Source organism: Ceratotherium simum, chromosome 26 (genome assembly GCF_057802395.1).
Source record: "Ceratotherium simum simum isolate JZ-2026a chromosome 26, ASM5780239v1, whole genome shotgun sequence".
Lineage (NCBI taxonomy): Eukaryota > Metazoa > Chordata > Mammalia > Perissodactyla > Rhinocerotidae > Ceratotherium > Ceratotherium simum.
The window spans coordinates 20414656-20430545 of record NC_141925.1 but is presented as its reverse complement, the minus strand read 5'-3'; the positions used below and the strand labels follow the sequence as shown (position 1 = coordinate 20430545).

General features: G+C 44.0%; 1 protein-coding gene across 3 annotated transcripts in view; it reads right to left on the bottom strand.

Annotated features, from left to right (window-relative positions):
* PRKCB (protein kinase C beta) overlaps positions 1-15890 on the bottom strand; it is a 308559-nt gene that overhangs the window by 106808 nt on the left and 185861 nt on the right. The gene's annotated exons all lie outside the window — the stretch shown is intronic.

Sequence of the window (15890 nt, the reverse complement as noted above, 5' to 3'; positions counted from 1 at the left end):
GAAGGGAAATATATGGTCTCAGCTGAGCATGAATTACTTTTTTAATTAGAAAAAAAGTTACTCTAAATTTGAGAGAAAGAATTTTTTGCTTAACAGGAGGCCAGTCTTGTGCACATTATTCTTAACAAACTGATATTGGATACAACTTGGATGTCCCAAGACGCAGTCGGCTGATTCCCCCAAGTTCTGAGTCTGTACATCACTGCCAAAACCATGCAACTTCTGTGCCCTGCAACTGGGTTCTCCTTGGAACCAGCAACTTGGAAAGCTGGGCAGTTCTATAATCCATTAAACCCAGCTGAGTGTCATCTGTTCTCCACAGAGGTTTCTCTGCAATTCCCAGGGCTGCTCTACACCTACTGTGACCTTGTACAACCTCAGCCCCAGAATTCCGGAGACCTCCCTCCTCCCTAAGGAGGACCTGGATCCGTCCTCCTTTGAGGCCTCACAAGCCCAGTCTCTTAACACCTGGCACTCCTCAATGGTGTGGCCAGTACCACCGCCGGTCCCCTGGGGATGCAGGGCAAGTGTGCAGGGCTTGATGCAGACAGAGGAGGAGATCTTCAAACCAGCATGGAAAAACAAGAATAAACCCTGCCCCCCATGAACATCTGATCCCCTTACAGTGGCCCCGGGGTCTTTCCTTGTGCCTACGACAGATGGTTTGTGAGTAAGGCATCCAATATGCAGCTTTATTTCTTGTTTGGAGACAACCTCATGCCCTCGAGTTGAGAGCAAAGAAGGACAGACGAAGCTTCCAGCCTGTTTGCCCACATCCTCAGGACAGGAATCATGACGGTGTGCTGAGTAAATGCAGCAGAAGCACCAGGCAGGTGGCGTTCAAACCCTCAGCTGCAGTGGCTGCTGACATGGCTTTGGGCGCTGCTTCACAATGTGATTATTTCTGAAGATGTGACATAAATACTAACATGGGGTCCCTGGAGCTGCAGAGTTGCTACTTGGCAGCTTAATTTGGACATTCAATCAAAACTATCCATCGGCGGCTTTGCGCAGCCCAAGCAGCAAGGCCCAGGAGCCTCGAAATCTGCTCTCTAAGTGATGGGTTTAATTTCCAGATGCTTGGGACAAAAGCCGCCCCAGCTCCAAGGAAGGCAGGCTTACCTCCCTTCTCTGGAGAAACAGTACATATTTTCTCATTTCTTCAATGGGCTCCCTGCTTTGATAGAAGAGCCCTATCTACATTAACCACATCACTGAATCATGAAATTCAACAGATTTTTTAAAACCTGACAGCCACATTCTCACACCATGTTCCCCAGGCAGTGAGAGGAAAGGGCTGTCATTTGAAGATAAGTTTTCTGTTTCTTCTATTGTCATATGGGGGCGAGGGGGGAAGAAAACATCTGTTAGGAGGAGTCCCAACAGACGAATGTTCTCCCTATGTACTGTCCAACATCCTCAATGGCACAAAAACACTAAAAGAGGGAGAATTTTCCTGCTGGAGTCATTTATCCTAAATGGATGGATGGATGGATGTGTGGATGGATGGATGGATGTGTGGATGGATGGATGGATGGATGTTTGGATGGATGGATGGATGTGTGGATGGATGGATGAATGGGTTGGGTGGATGGATGGATGTTTGGATGGATGGATGGATGGATGTGTGGATGGATGGCTGGATGGGTTGAGGGGATGGATGATTAAAGTGATGGGTCTTAACCAGCCTGAAGGAAACTGTCATCCTTCCTACTTTCTTTTTATTATAATTTTACCAAGCTATTCACATCTCAAGGCCATTGCAGCACCTACTGAATCCTCCCCACCTTCTCCTACTCTTCACCACAGAACACACACACACACACACACACACACACACACACACAGGTGTTATATTCAAAATACTTCCAAATGGCATAGCCCAGGCACCAGCTAACCAGTACTGATGCCATCCTCACCACTGGCACAGGGTCTTGGAGGCCCTGATATGCCCAGGTATTAACTTTAGTTTCTGGGCTGTGGGGAAGTCCAGGGAGGATCCCAGGAGAGCAGCTGGGACAGTGGGGACAGCCATCTTAGGAGGGTCACAGCTATTTGCCACCTGTACAGAAGTATTGCTGGTGTGTTCTGAAAGAATGTCCTAACTGCACTCAGACACTCATGTAAATCTGATGACCATCTATAAAACGGTGCACAGCTGGGGTGGGGAGAGTTTTATTGCTTCTGGTCCATCACAGCCCCACCCTATGCCTCTGCCTGATATTCCATGCTCAGTTCAGACCCAGGTGAACATTCCAGGGGCTCTGCCCATCAGCAGATGCTGTACTCCAGCTCACTGAGAGCAAGCCCTGTGATGTTTCCTTCTGCAGTTCAAACAAGGAGTTCGAGGCACACTTGTGGCAGGGTAATATGCTGAGGTTTTAAGTGATGTGTTTCCCCTACTTCCCACTTCATTGAATTCTGTCACTTATACCCAAGGCCCCTCCCCCTGCCACCCCAACTGTGCAGCTAGACATGAGTCATTCGTGCCTCAGGGAGAGAGTTGTCAAGGTACAACCGAGGGACAAAGGCAGCAAATTCTTGGCTTTTTAGTTCTGAAAGAATCTGTCCCTACCTTCCTCTCCATCAGACCTCAAAAGCCGAGCTCCAGAATGGCAGGGAGAGTACAGGAGGTGGCAAATATCGCTCCTTCGCTACATCACTAGTCCCTCAAGAGAAGGGAAGACTCCAGACTCTGAATTAGCCCACCTTTCTCCTTCTTCAGCCAGAAAAACCAAGGCTCCTATGCATATCTCCTCATGAAACGGACCCCCAGAAGCATCCCCAGCATGCCAATCCTGGAGAGAGACCAAGTTCAAATCTCAAATGGGCTTGGCTGGGACATACAAAGAAGATAAGCACGACTTTCAACAAGCTCAAAACAACTCCCCTTTCCCTCACACCATGAACTGAGAAGTGCTGGTCCAGAGAGGTGGTTCTCAAAGGGAGATCCTAGACCAGAAGCATCGGCATCTCCTGGGAACTTGCTATAAATGCACATTCTCAGGCCTCACCCCAGACCTTGTGAGTCAGAAACTCTGGAGGTGGAGTCCAGCGAGCTGTATTTTAACACGCCTCCTAGGTTATTCAGATGCACACTCAGGTTTGAGAACCACTGCTCTCTCAACCAGCACTGCCCAAAAGAACTTTCTGGAATGATGGAAGTGTTTGCTGTCCAACATAGTAGCCAGTAGCCACTAGCCACATGTCACTACTGAGTACTTGAAAGGTCACTATTGTGTCCAAAGAACTGAGTTTTTCATTTTATTTCATTTTCACTAATTTTCACTAATTTCACATGGCCACATGGGCTAGTAGCTGCCATATTTTATAGCGCAGCTCAGACGGTCACATCAGCATCCTGACCAATCACGCCTCCTTCACCCTCTCCTCCTTCCAGGTCAGCCTGTGAGCTGCAGACAAATTAATCTTCCTAAAGCAGAGATCTTATCGTGTTATTCCTACTTTCAAAAAATCTCCAGTGACTCACCATTGCCTACTGATTTTAAGTCCATGTTCTTTTTGTTCTTTTTTAGGAAGCCAAAAATGATTTATTCCAAAATACAATAGAAATAAAGATTAAATCATAATAGCCAGTAGAGAACGAGCTCTTACTATGAGCCAAGCACTGTTCTAAGTGCTGTACATGTATTACCTCATGTAATGCTCACAAAAATCTTACGATGGGAGTATTACTGTTTTCCCATTTTACTGACATGGGAGCTGAGAGCTGAGGAGGTTAGATGACTTGCCCAAGGTCACGTAGCTGGTAACAGGAGAGCGGGGATTTCAGTGCAGGCTCTCTGGCTCCAAAGCCTGCACCCTCAACAGTGACATCACACTGCCTCTGAAAACCCCTGCGGTCAGACCTTTCCCCTCTGACTGTGCCTCTTATTCAATCCATAACTATGGTGGCAGCTCCGTGGCAGCAGCTTCTAGGTCTGTCTTAAACACATCACTTGCTCTCCTCTAGTGAACAAGCAAAAGCCATCTTCAGATGTGTTGGGCTCCCTTACGGAGAGAGCAACATATTTCTCCCCAAAATAGCATCCTTCCATCTCAGAAGGTGTATTTGGCACATTTTAGGTCAATTCAGCACATCATTCATCAAGGTGTAAAAAAACATCATGGAAGGAAAATATTGAACTTTAGATTAAGACATTTAAAAAATGGTAAAACTGTTCAAGGTAGGTGGCATGCAAACAGGCAAGAAATGGGAGGCAGTCTTTGGATTAGGAGAGGCTCTGACATCTAGAAGAATTCTAATCCTAACCTCCACCACAGGGCTGATGGTCAAAACAATTAGCATAGTGTTACCCACGGGAACGGACACTACCAAAGCCCTGGAGTAGATCTGAAGGCTCCCACTGGACTAGACATCGGCCTGTCCATTGCTGGATCAATCCCAGCGTCCTGGAGAAGGTGCCGAGGAGGCCAAGGAGGCAGAGGGCACTTGAAGTACCGGTTATTTGCAAACTGGTACAGAAGTATTTTGATATTCTGACAACCAACCCTGATCTAGATGACCGAGCGCTGCATAATTATGCTCTTCTTTACAGTAAAAGATACTTGAGACCCTGACTAGTTTCATTTTTAGACAGTCTTCAAAAGAGAGAGTTAAAGAAAGCAGATCGATGGTTGCCAGGGGCTGAGGGCAAAGGGGAACGAGGAGTAACAGCTTAGTGGGTATGGGGTTTTATTTTGGAGTGATGGAAATGTTTTGGAACTAGACAGAGGTGGTGGTTGCACATCATTGTGAATGTACTAAATGCCACTGAATTGTTCACTCTAAAATGATCAAGTTTATGTTATGTGCATTTCACCTCATTAAATTAAAAAAAGAGAGAGAGAGTTAAGTTCAATCCAAATTGCAATCAGCCCAGAAGAGAGCAGCAAGCTGAATGGGCACCTTCAAGATGATAATAACACCCTAGCTGAGACCCAAAGATGCCTACAATTCCTGCAGAATGTGTCCACTGTGCTAACTGGCCCCTGTCCCCACCATAACTTTCCAGCCTTCCCTGCACTTCCTCCTTACTTGTGTCCCAAACTCAGCCATACCTGGCTGCTTGCTTCTCCCTGCAAGTTCTTGTCTCTGTAGGAGGAGACAGACAGCGTGTAGTATCCAGGATTGTGCCCCACAGCTACTTCCTGAGGGCTATGTGCAGAATGGACAAGTCAGGCAGACACTCACTTTCTTCACTAGGACCTTACCCCAAACCACAAGTAGAACCACGCACCCTGGTGAGTTGGGCTGGACCCAAGTTCTCAACTGTGGACACACATCAGAATCAGCGGGAATTGGATGGGCTCCTCTTGCTTCCTTTCCCCTAGTCCTGTCTGTGTGCATGGCAACTCAGAGAGAGTAATGTGTTCCATGCAGGAGACAAGCTTAGGCTCCTCTTACCACCCCAGCCATATGGAGCTCTGGAGGTCTGAGGACAGAGTGTGCCTCAAACAGAAACCCAAGAGAGAATACTTAAGGGTGTATCATGATGACGAAGTCGGTAAGCTCCTCCTCATCTCTCTGAAAGCCCCACCTGCCCTCCAGCTAAGTCTCATGAACCAGTAGAATCAATCTAGTCCTTAGCCCTGACCCATATCCTCACACTGCCCTCAGTGGAGAGGTGCTTTGAGCTCCCCCTAGAGGTCCCAGTGTGCACTACCCTTTACCCAGTGGGTTCCCTCCCTTGGCCCTTTGCTCAAAGCCAACCCAACCTTGCAATTAGATCTCTAACACTGCCTCTTCCCTGAAGCCTTTCTTGACTTGATCTGACCCTCCAACAGGATTTGTTCCTTTCTACTGTTCAGTAGCACAGCATAGTTTAGGGATATGTTTACTTGCCTTGCTTGCTCTATTATGTTTAATAGAGCTCATTAAGGGAAAGGACTGTGACTGCCTAGTATTTCCAGAAGGAGCATTGAACAGCGGCTAAGCGCCCGGACTCAGACAGCACTGGGTCTGAGTCAAAGTCGTGCCATTTCTAGTTGTGTGACCTTGAAAAGTTCCCTAACCTCTCCGAGCCTCAGTTTCCTCACCTGTAATATGAGAATATTGACAGTGCTACCTCACAGGGTTGAGGGTTTAGAAGCTGTAATGCATGATAAGTGACTGCCACCCATTATACACTCAACAACTCCCACCCATTATTATTATTCTGTCCTATTAAGTGCCTAGGACTGGGCCAGGTATTTTGTAGGTGCTCAATATATGATTACTAAATGTCATTAAATTCCCTGATTTCCTAGGTCCAAAGCTTCATGAGAGCAGGGTCTGTTTCTATGTCATCACTTTTGTATTCCCAACCCTAGTGCAGTGTCTAGCACACAGTAGGTGCTCAATAAATGTTTGAGGAATGAATTGATAAACGGATGAATGAGACGTTCCCTTCTCCCCACACCCTAAATCCAGTGCAGAGCCCCAGTACCTGCATGGGTTGATGCCCCTTCTGTAGTCTCTCAGAACACCATGCACTGATTATTCAATTACTTGTCTTATTGACAGTGCTGACTCCATGGTCCAGCAGAGTGTGAGGCACACGCTGAAGGAAAGACCGAACGACCGCAGATCATATCACCTGGGAAGCATCCTTTGGCAAGGGAGAAGAAGAATCCCAAGGCCTCAAGCCCAGAGAGAATTTGCAGGCTTTGTGATTTGGGTTCTTCTGGCCGAGGAAGATGACAACAATGACAACAGCATCCACTGAGCAGGTACAATGTGCCAGGCACTGTTTTAAGCGCTTTATCCACATCCAGTGCTGCCCGTCCCCAGTGTCCAAGCGCCTCACCACCACACTCTACCGTCTCTCTCTGGGACGCAGAAATCCTGCCGTTCAGAAAAGGGAGGGTCCTGACTGATTTAAGAACAGACTGTTCTGGGACCATCTGCTTCACTTGCCTCAGGACATGGGGGCTGGACGCTCCCTCCAGCACAGCACCTCCTACATTTCAAGCACCCTTATCTGATCTAAAGCCGCTTTCTTTACCAAATTCGCATAGTGGGGTGGCGAGGAGCTCAGGCATCAAGCCAAGGGTCCTGGGTTTTAGTATAAGCTCTGCCACTCAGCACTGTGTGCCCTAAACTTCACCTAACTTCTCAGTGACTCAGTCTCCTTGTCTAAGAAATGGGGTGAATGATAAGGATGTAGTCTCATAAAGATGTTGTAATAATTAAATAAATTAATAGAATGTCTGGCACATAGCAAACATGCAATATGTGCTAGGCTGTTATTGCTGGCTGTTATTCTGTAACAATACTCCCATAATATACTTAGAGACCTTAACCTCAGTGTGTTCATTTCCTTTCATTTCAGAGTTCTCAGGGTCCCCCTACCAAGACCTGGAAGAAATGCACATTCTTCACTCTGAAGCTCTCACTACCCCCTTTAAAAAAAAAAAATTTTTTTTTTAACGTAATTGCAGATAGAATCCGAAGCAAATATTGCCTTTGGTCCTATCCTAAAATTAAATAAATGCTTTAATTGGTACATTCACCTTCCAGTCTTTATCCACATTAACATTCAATTTTTACATAACTATAAAACCATAAATCCGTTTTGTATTTTACATTTTCACTTAACATCATACCACTTGGGGCTATGATGAAGTAGCTTGTAGAATCTCAACACTCCCGCTGAGAACAAGTACAAAAACCAGAAAAACAAACAAAAAAAATTTTTTTCAAGGAATTGGAATGTTGAAGGAATTGGAATTGAAATGAGCCTAATATTTCATGTGCCACGTTTTCCTTTGAGGCATAAACCAATTCTCAGTACAGGGCAAGAGGCTGAGAAACCAGGCCGAGGGCAGCTGCTATGCAGCAAAGCCAATAGAACTTGAGGCATTCTCTTGGGGCAAGAAATAAGAGTTTCCAGGGACAACAGGACTCGAGGGGCCAAGATTCTAGAGAGAAGAGAAGGGCAAAGATGTGAACTTGACCCTAGGCATTAGTTTTTCCCTTGAGGTTTTGTCAATTCAACTACAGAGGTTAAGACACAAAACAGAAATCAGCTGAGAGTGTTTGGCGGTCTCATGGTGCTGGAGAAATAAAAATTGGAGTTCAGAACCTGATAAGGAGGATGGCCCTAGGAAGTCTTCAGCCTCACAATTGGAAACCTCTAGCAAGCACGCATGGGAGTGAGAATGAACCAGAGGACGAAGAATATCTCATCTATAGCTCTCCACTTTGGCCTACAATATGGCTGGAATTGAAACCAATGTTCCAAACATCCCAAGAAATAGGACCAGAAGAAAAAAAAAGACAATAGGGCAGATCCACACGTGACCAAGACTGGAATTATCAGACATGAACTTAAAAATAACTACGATTAAGATGTTTTTTTTAAAAAATAGATGACAATATGGAGAATTTCACCAAAAACTATAATCTATTTTTAAAAAACAAATGTAAACTTTAGAACTAAAAATAAAATGATTCCCAAATTGAGGGACATTCTACAAAATACCTGACCAGTACTACTCAAAACCCATCAAGGTCATAAAAAGCAAAGAAAGACTTAGAAATTGTCATGAACCAGAGGAGACTAAGGAGACACGACAACTAAATGTAGTTCAGTATCTTGGATGGGATCCTGGAACACGTAAAGGACATCAGTGAAAAAACTAGTAACATCTGAATAAAGTGTGGAGTTTAGTTAACCATGATGTACTAATTAATGTTAATTTCTTAGTTTTGACAAATGTACCATGATAATGTAAGATGTTAACAATAGGGGAAACTGGGTGACTGGTATATGGGAACTCTGTACTGTCTTTGCAACTTTTCTGTAAGTCTAACAGTATTCTAAAATTAAAAGTTTGTTAAAAATACAATACTTAAAATTAAGAACTCAATATAAGGGTTTAGCAACAGATTAGAAGCAGTTGGCAGGCATATTAGTGACCTGAAAAATAGGTCATAGAGAACAGTCAGACTAAACAGAGAGAAGAAAGGGATAGAAAGTATTGAAGACAGTGTCAGAGACAGAGGGACATGGTGAAAAGGGCTAACATATGTGTAATCAAAACCCAGGATGAAAAGAGAAAGAATGGGGAAGAGAATGGCCAAGAATTTTCCAATACTGATGAAAAAAGACATAAGCTGACAATTCAAGAAGCATACAAACACCAAACAGGATAAATACACACACACACGCACACACACACACATCCCTAGGAACATCACAGTCAAACTGTTGAAAATCAAAGATAAAGAGAAAATCGAAAAAGTAGGCAGATGAAAAAAGACACATTACCTTCAAAGGAGCAACAATAAGAATAATAATAATAAAAAGATGGAAGAAGAACAAGGGGATAACATGGTTAAATGCTGAAAGAAAGTAACTCCCAATTTTGAATTCTATACCCAGCAAAAACATTCTTCAAAAGTGAATGTGAAATAAAGGTATTTTTCAATTTATTCCCAGCAGGCCCAAACTAAAGTCAATACTAAAGGGGTTCTCTAGATAGAAGATAGTGATTCTGGATGGAAATGCGACCATGAAAGAAGGAATGAAAAACAGCAGAAAAGATAAATATATTAGTAAATCTAAAGGAATGTTGATTATACAAAGCAATAATAATAATGAATGGTTTAAATGACATGTAATATTAAAATGCATAGAGTGGGATGGGATAAATACAACTAAAATGTTTAAGAACCTAAGGTTATTTGGTAATATAATGGACTCTAAAAAGTCAAGGATGCGTGTTGAAATGTCTAGAGCCAACATAAAAATAATAACAATCCATGATGAACAAGTTAACAGAAAGGAGAAATGAAATGATAAAATATACTAGAGTGATCCAAAACAAGGCAAAAACAAAGGGAAAAGGCATGGGACAAATAGAAAATAAATGGGAAGATCACAGATAGAAACTCAAATATATCAGCAATTACATTTAATTTAAATGGTCTAAATGCTCAAATTAAAAATTAAATAACTGACTGTATTTAAAAATTATGCTTATAATAGACACACACACCCTAAATATAAGGATACAGAAAGATTGACAGTGAAAAGAAAAAGAATATGTATTTTAAAATGTTCTTTTTCCTTTCACTTTCACTTTATATGTTTATCTTTTTCTTTTATATCTACCATGAAACTTTAATCAAAAGAAAACTTGTATCTTTATATAAGACAAAGAAGCTTTAAGGCAAGAAGCATTATTTGAGATCAAGAGATACATTTAAAAATGGTAAAAGGATCAATCCACCAAGGAGATACAACCATTATAATTTATGATAATAACATTGCTTCAAAATATATACAGTAGTTCCCCCTTATCCACGGGGCATATGTTCCAAGACCCCCAATGGATGCCTGAAATCATGGATGGTACCGAACCCTATATATACTATATTTTTTGCTATACATACATACCTCTGATAAAGTTTAATTTATAAATTAGGCACAGTAAAAGATTAACAAAAATGACTACTAATAAAATAGAACAATTATAACAATATAATAAAAGTTATGGTAGATGTGAGGGCCAGCCTGGTGGCATAGTGGTTAAGTTCGTGCGCTCTGCTTCAGTGGCCCAGGGTTTGCTGGTTCGGAGCCTGGGTGTAGACCTATGTACCACACACCAAGCCATGCTGTGGTGGTGTCCCACATACAAAAATAGAGGAAGATGGGCACAGATGTTAGCTCAGAGCCAATCTTCCTCAGCAAAAAAAGGAAGATTGGCAATGGATGTTAGCGCAGGGCCAATCCTCTTCTCCAAAAAAAAAAAAAGTTACAGTAGATCTTAGCAACCTACAGAATATGATTTTTTTTCTTTCCTTATTAAGTTGAGAACTTTCACCTTTTCACTTAAAGGAAGCACTTTATGGCTTCTCTTTGGCATATCTGAATTGCCTGCATCACTACTCTTGCACTTTGGGACCATTATTAAATAAAATAAGGGTTACTTGAACACAAGCATCACAATACTGCACAGTTGATCTGATAACTGAGACCCCCACTAAGGGACTAATGGGGTAGCTGGCCAAAGGGATGATTCACATCCCTGGCAAGAGGGAGCAAGACAACACGACAGTTCATCAGGCTACTCAGAATGGTGCACAATTTAAAACTTATGAATTGTTTATTTCTGGAATTTTCCATTTAATATTTTCAGACTGCGGCTGACCGCAGGTAACTGAAACTGCAGAAATCGAAACCACAGATAAGGGGGAACTACTGTAAAACAAAACTTCAGAAAACTAAAAAGAGAAAACCTACAATCATAATAGGAGAGGTGAACACAGCTCTTTCAGTAACAGAACATGCAAGCAAACTAAAAATCAACGAAGACAGAGAAGATGTGAACAACACAAAGAGCAAACTTAACCTCGTTTACACATAGGGATCTTGCATGCAACAACAGTGGAATATATATTCTTTATAAGTACACACAGAATAACTACCAAAATTTCAAAGGAATGAAATGATGTATGTTCTTTGACTACAGTGGAAACAAACTAGAAATCCATAATGAAAAGATAACAAGAATATCCACAAATGTGTGAAAATTAAACATGCACTTGTAAATAACCCATAGGAAAAAGAAGAAATCATAATGGAAATTCAAAAATTTCAAGACTTGTGAGAGTCAACTGAAGCTGTGCTTAAAGGAAAAAGTAGTCATCTGAAAATCAATGATCTAAGTATTTATCTCAAAAAGTTAGAAAGAGAACAGCAAATTAAATCCGTGTGTACTTCCCCATTTTGCTAGTTCTTTTTTTTCCCCAAGTTCCCCTCTCCCGTCTCTCCCTCGGCTTCCTTCTCCTCCACCACTCCCAGCTAGGCAAGGCTGGCAACCTGGTGTTTACCGTTCCACACCTTTCTCCTTGCTGAGACCATCACCTGGAAACAAATGGACTGGAAGGGTTATTCTACAAAACTGGAATCACACTACATATGTTGCTCCGCAAAGTGCTTTTCCTACCTAACAATGCATCTTGTCTATTTCTCCATGTCAGTCAGTTTGAAACTCACTCATTCTTTTTAAACTGCCTATTATACCACTGCACGGACAGACCACAAACTATTCAGCCATTCATTCTTCCATCAACAGGCATTTAGGAGGTACTCAGCTTTTTGGCAGCACAAACAATGATGCCATAAATATCCTTGTATGTCCTTCCCAGAGTCCTCAGAATTCCCTGAACAGAGCTGAGACAATGGGAACTCACACGGGCCGGAGCTGAAGTTCTCAAACATCCTTCCTGCCACAACAGCAGGCCTGTAGGCTACACACTCCTCTGCATGGGCATGCCCAGCATGATACTCAGTTCCCCAAATTGCAGGCTGCAAACTCCATTTCCTCCTCCCCTTATAAGAAAATAGAACTTAATGAAAATATAGCCACATAGGCCCAAGCAGGAAAGAGAATCCAACTCAGACGGTTCAAGAGACTTTAATTAAGGGATTACTCACAGTGTGAGGACAGGGTTACAGGAACCAACAATGGATGGTGAGGCACCCAGAGACGAGCAACGGTGAATGTCATGAAAGGCAAAGAGAGGAAACAGTGTTACCAGGGCCCAGTGAAATCTGGAGCTGCGGCGAACTACTGCCAAAACACACTGCCCAGGGCAGAGGGACTGGGAAAGAAATGCCTCTCTCCTACAGTCCTACAATCTCTCGCCAGTTCTTCTGACTGCAGGAACTCCACCAGAGGCTAGTGAGCAAGAGAGCCCAGGGGATGCACTCCACAGGGGCCACCCTCCCGAGGCACAGAGAAGAGAGAGCAGACGGGGGCCAAGGGATGCGAGCAGAGAACAACCCGCAAAGCAGGCAAGTGTGAGTCTTAACTAGTAAAAGAAGAGCATCATTCCAGGGCTGAGTGAGGGGCCACTCATGTTGATAGTCCCCACAGGGAGCTGTCCTTCTGGATGCCAGCGTGGTAGAAGGAATAAAGGAAGGGGAGATAGAATGTGGAAGCACAGGGAGAGAGCACCCACAATGGGTTGGTTACACAGTGGGTTCTTGGCTTGCCCTCCAGCTTACACTGAGCCAACCACCAGACAGGAGAGCGAGGCCATCCTAGACCATTCAGCCCAGCAGACAAGCCAGTCCAGATCAGCAGAACTTCCCAGCAGACCCACTAAACTGCAAGAAAGAATGCTTGTTATTTTAAGCCCACTACATCTGGAGTGGTTTGTTATGCAGCAAAAGCTTACTGATACAATTACTAATGAGAAGCTGGCAATCTCCTCACTAATAGCAACACAGTAGTGGATTGGGATACCAGAGGTGCAAATCGTGGGGCAATGCACCAGAGGATGCTCCAGTCACCTGTCCCATGGTGCTGTCCCAAGCGAGCTTTCTCAAAAGCATGGGTGCTTTCCAAGTCCGATAAATCTCACGTTTTTAAAAAAAAAAGGAGAGATACAATCTAAATGTTTAGATTGCTTTGCGCCCCCCCAGGCTTCCTTTTCTTTTCTTTTTTAACAAATTGTCCAGTGTAAGTTCTTTTCTTTTTTCCCTCCCAGGAAGTTATTTATTTTTATGGGCTTCTTTCAGGAAATAAAAATCAATTTTGGAATGCAAGTGATACATTTTACTCTCCCAATAATGAAAGCTAGAAAATTAAAGGCCCCAAGGAACAACCTCTCCGTACGAAAATGATGCAGGATGCAGCCCAAATGTTCTTAGGTGAACGTTTCATAAATCATGACTACTGTTTGCTAATGGACACCTGGAAATTGCTCACAGAAGACACAGCCATTGCCAGCGATGGCTTCATACTGGGTGGGCCCAGGCACTTCTAGACAACCTGTCCTGTAATTCACAACTCTGGAAACCTGTATATATCAGGGCACTCCTGGTTGTATGTCTAGGAAACCTGTTCGTTCACTTATTCAAAAAATAATTAATGAGCATCTATTACGGGCCGGGTCCTGGTGATACGACATTGAACAAGTCAGACTTGGTCAGTGCCTTCAAAAACCTTACAGTTTAGGGAAAAGATACAGACATTAAACAAAGTGTCTTAAGTCGGGTTCCCTGAAAACAGACTCTGATATGGAGACTGGTGTGCAGTGGGCTTACTGCAGAGTACCCTTGGGAACCCATCCCACCCCCCACCCCCCGTGCAAGGAATGAGGGAAGCAGGATAAAGCAGAGGGAGGAGTTAAACGGCAATGCAGCTGCAACAGAGGCCTCACCCGGTCCACTGGGGAGCTCTGTGATTGGGGTGGCCCTTCAGACATGTCCCCAGTTGAGGCAGGGGATAGGCCTTTGTTCCCATGCCCTACCAGTAACCAGTCACTGGGGGTGGGCTGCCCCTGAAAAGGGGCATAATCTTGGACACTGCAGCTCTCTTAGAGCAATTCCTGGAGAAGGGCGCAGCTGTGAGTGTCAGCAGTCGACACTGCCCACTGTGAAGGCCTGACACATGCTCCTTTCATCCTTGCCGTGACCTGTGAGCACGTGCTCCCTCCATTAGGCAGACGGGGAAACTGAGACTCAGAAGAGTTGACTCACTTGCCCAGAGCCCCACAGCTAGTAAGAGGCAGAGCTGGGATTTGAACACCTGACTATGTGACCACAAGGCCTAGGACCCTTCTGTGTACTTCCTGTCCCTTTTCCCACGCACCTTGAGCCTTCCTTCACCGTGCTTTCTCCCTTTCACGTTATAAACCTGCTCAAGCTCCTCTCATAAATGACTCTCTCTCAAGCTCCCTCTCCTCACCCTTCCTCTCACAACCCACGTTCTCTTAAGAGTTGTCTACACTTCTCTTTCCACTTCCCTGCCTTAACACCTAGCATCCTGGCTTTTCCTCCCACCATGCCATTGAACAAGCACCATCCAAATCCCTAAGTTCACTGACCACATCCGGTGGCCATCTCAATTCTTAGCCTGTTCTCTCTACCATCACCAGTTGGCAGCCTCTAACGGGCTGGCCATGTCTACTTTCTTGAACTCTCTCTTCCATTGGCTCCTGTGACTCTCAACTCTCCTGGTTCCATTCTTCCTCTAGGAGTGGCATTTTTTTCCTTCTCTTTCACTGGTTCCTCTTCCTCCACTGAAGGAGGAAGTGGCTCCATTTCCCAGGGTCCCACATACTGTTCTTCCAACTCCCCACTGTCTAACACCTGACACGCCCAACAGCTTCAGCTCCACTGTTAGCTACCGACGCCTGAACCTATACTCTCAGCTCTATTTCCCAAGTTGGATCTCTGGATATATAGACTCATCCACCTACTGGACATAGTCACCCATGTAACCCAAAAACATCTCAGACTCAACCCACACAAAACCAAGATCACCGCCTTTCCCTCCAAGTGAGCTTCTCTGACTTCTAACCCTGACTGGTTATCGCACTCGCTATCCACACATCTTCCTAAGCCACAAATCCCAGCTAACCCTTGACTCCTCCATCCTCTCTCTGATTCTCCACATCCATTTATTCTCATCTGTCCATTTCTGTTGTCACTTCCTTAATTCAAGTGTGCATCACCTCATCCATCCTACTGAGATCCTTCTTTTTAATTGTCACCAGTGGTATCTAGATCATGTTATCACCACCCCCAGTGGCTCACCAACTACTAAATAGAATGCATGAGCGAGGTCTTCTGCGATCCGGCACTGATCAGTCTTCACAGCTAGTCTCTGTTGTCTCCACACACCAGAAAGGTAATGTTCCTTCATGCCCCAAGGCCTTCACTCATGCGGTCACTTCAGCCTGACAGCCCGCCTACTTAACCCACTTTTCCACCTATTTAGTCACTTATTCAGCAAACATTAGTATGATAAGAAGCAAATAAACAAATAAACAACATAATGACAGATACATGTGATAAATACAAAGACAGTATCAGACAGAGGAACTGGGAGGGGCTTTTTTGCATCAGGCTCGGGGGTGGCCTTTTTGAGAAGGTGACATTTAAGTG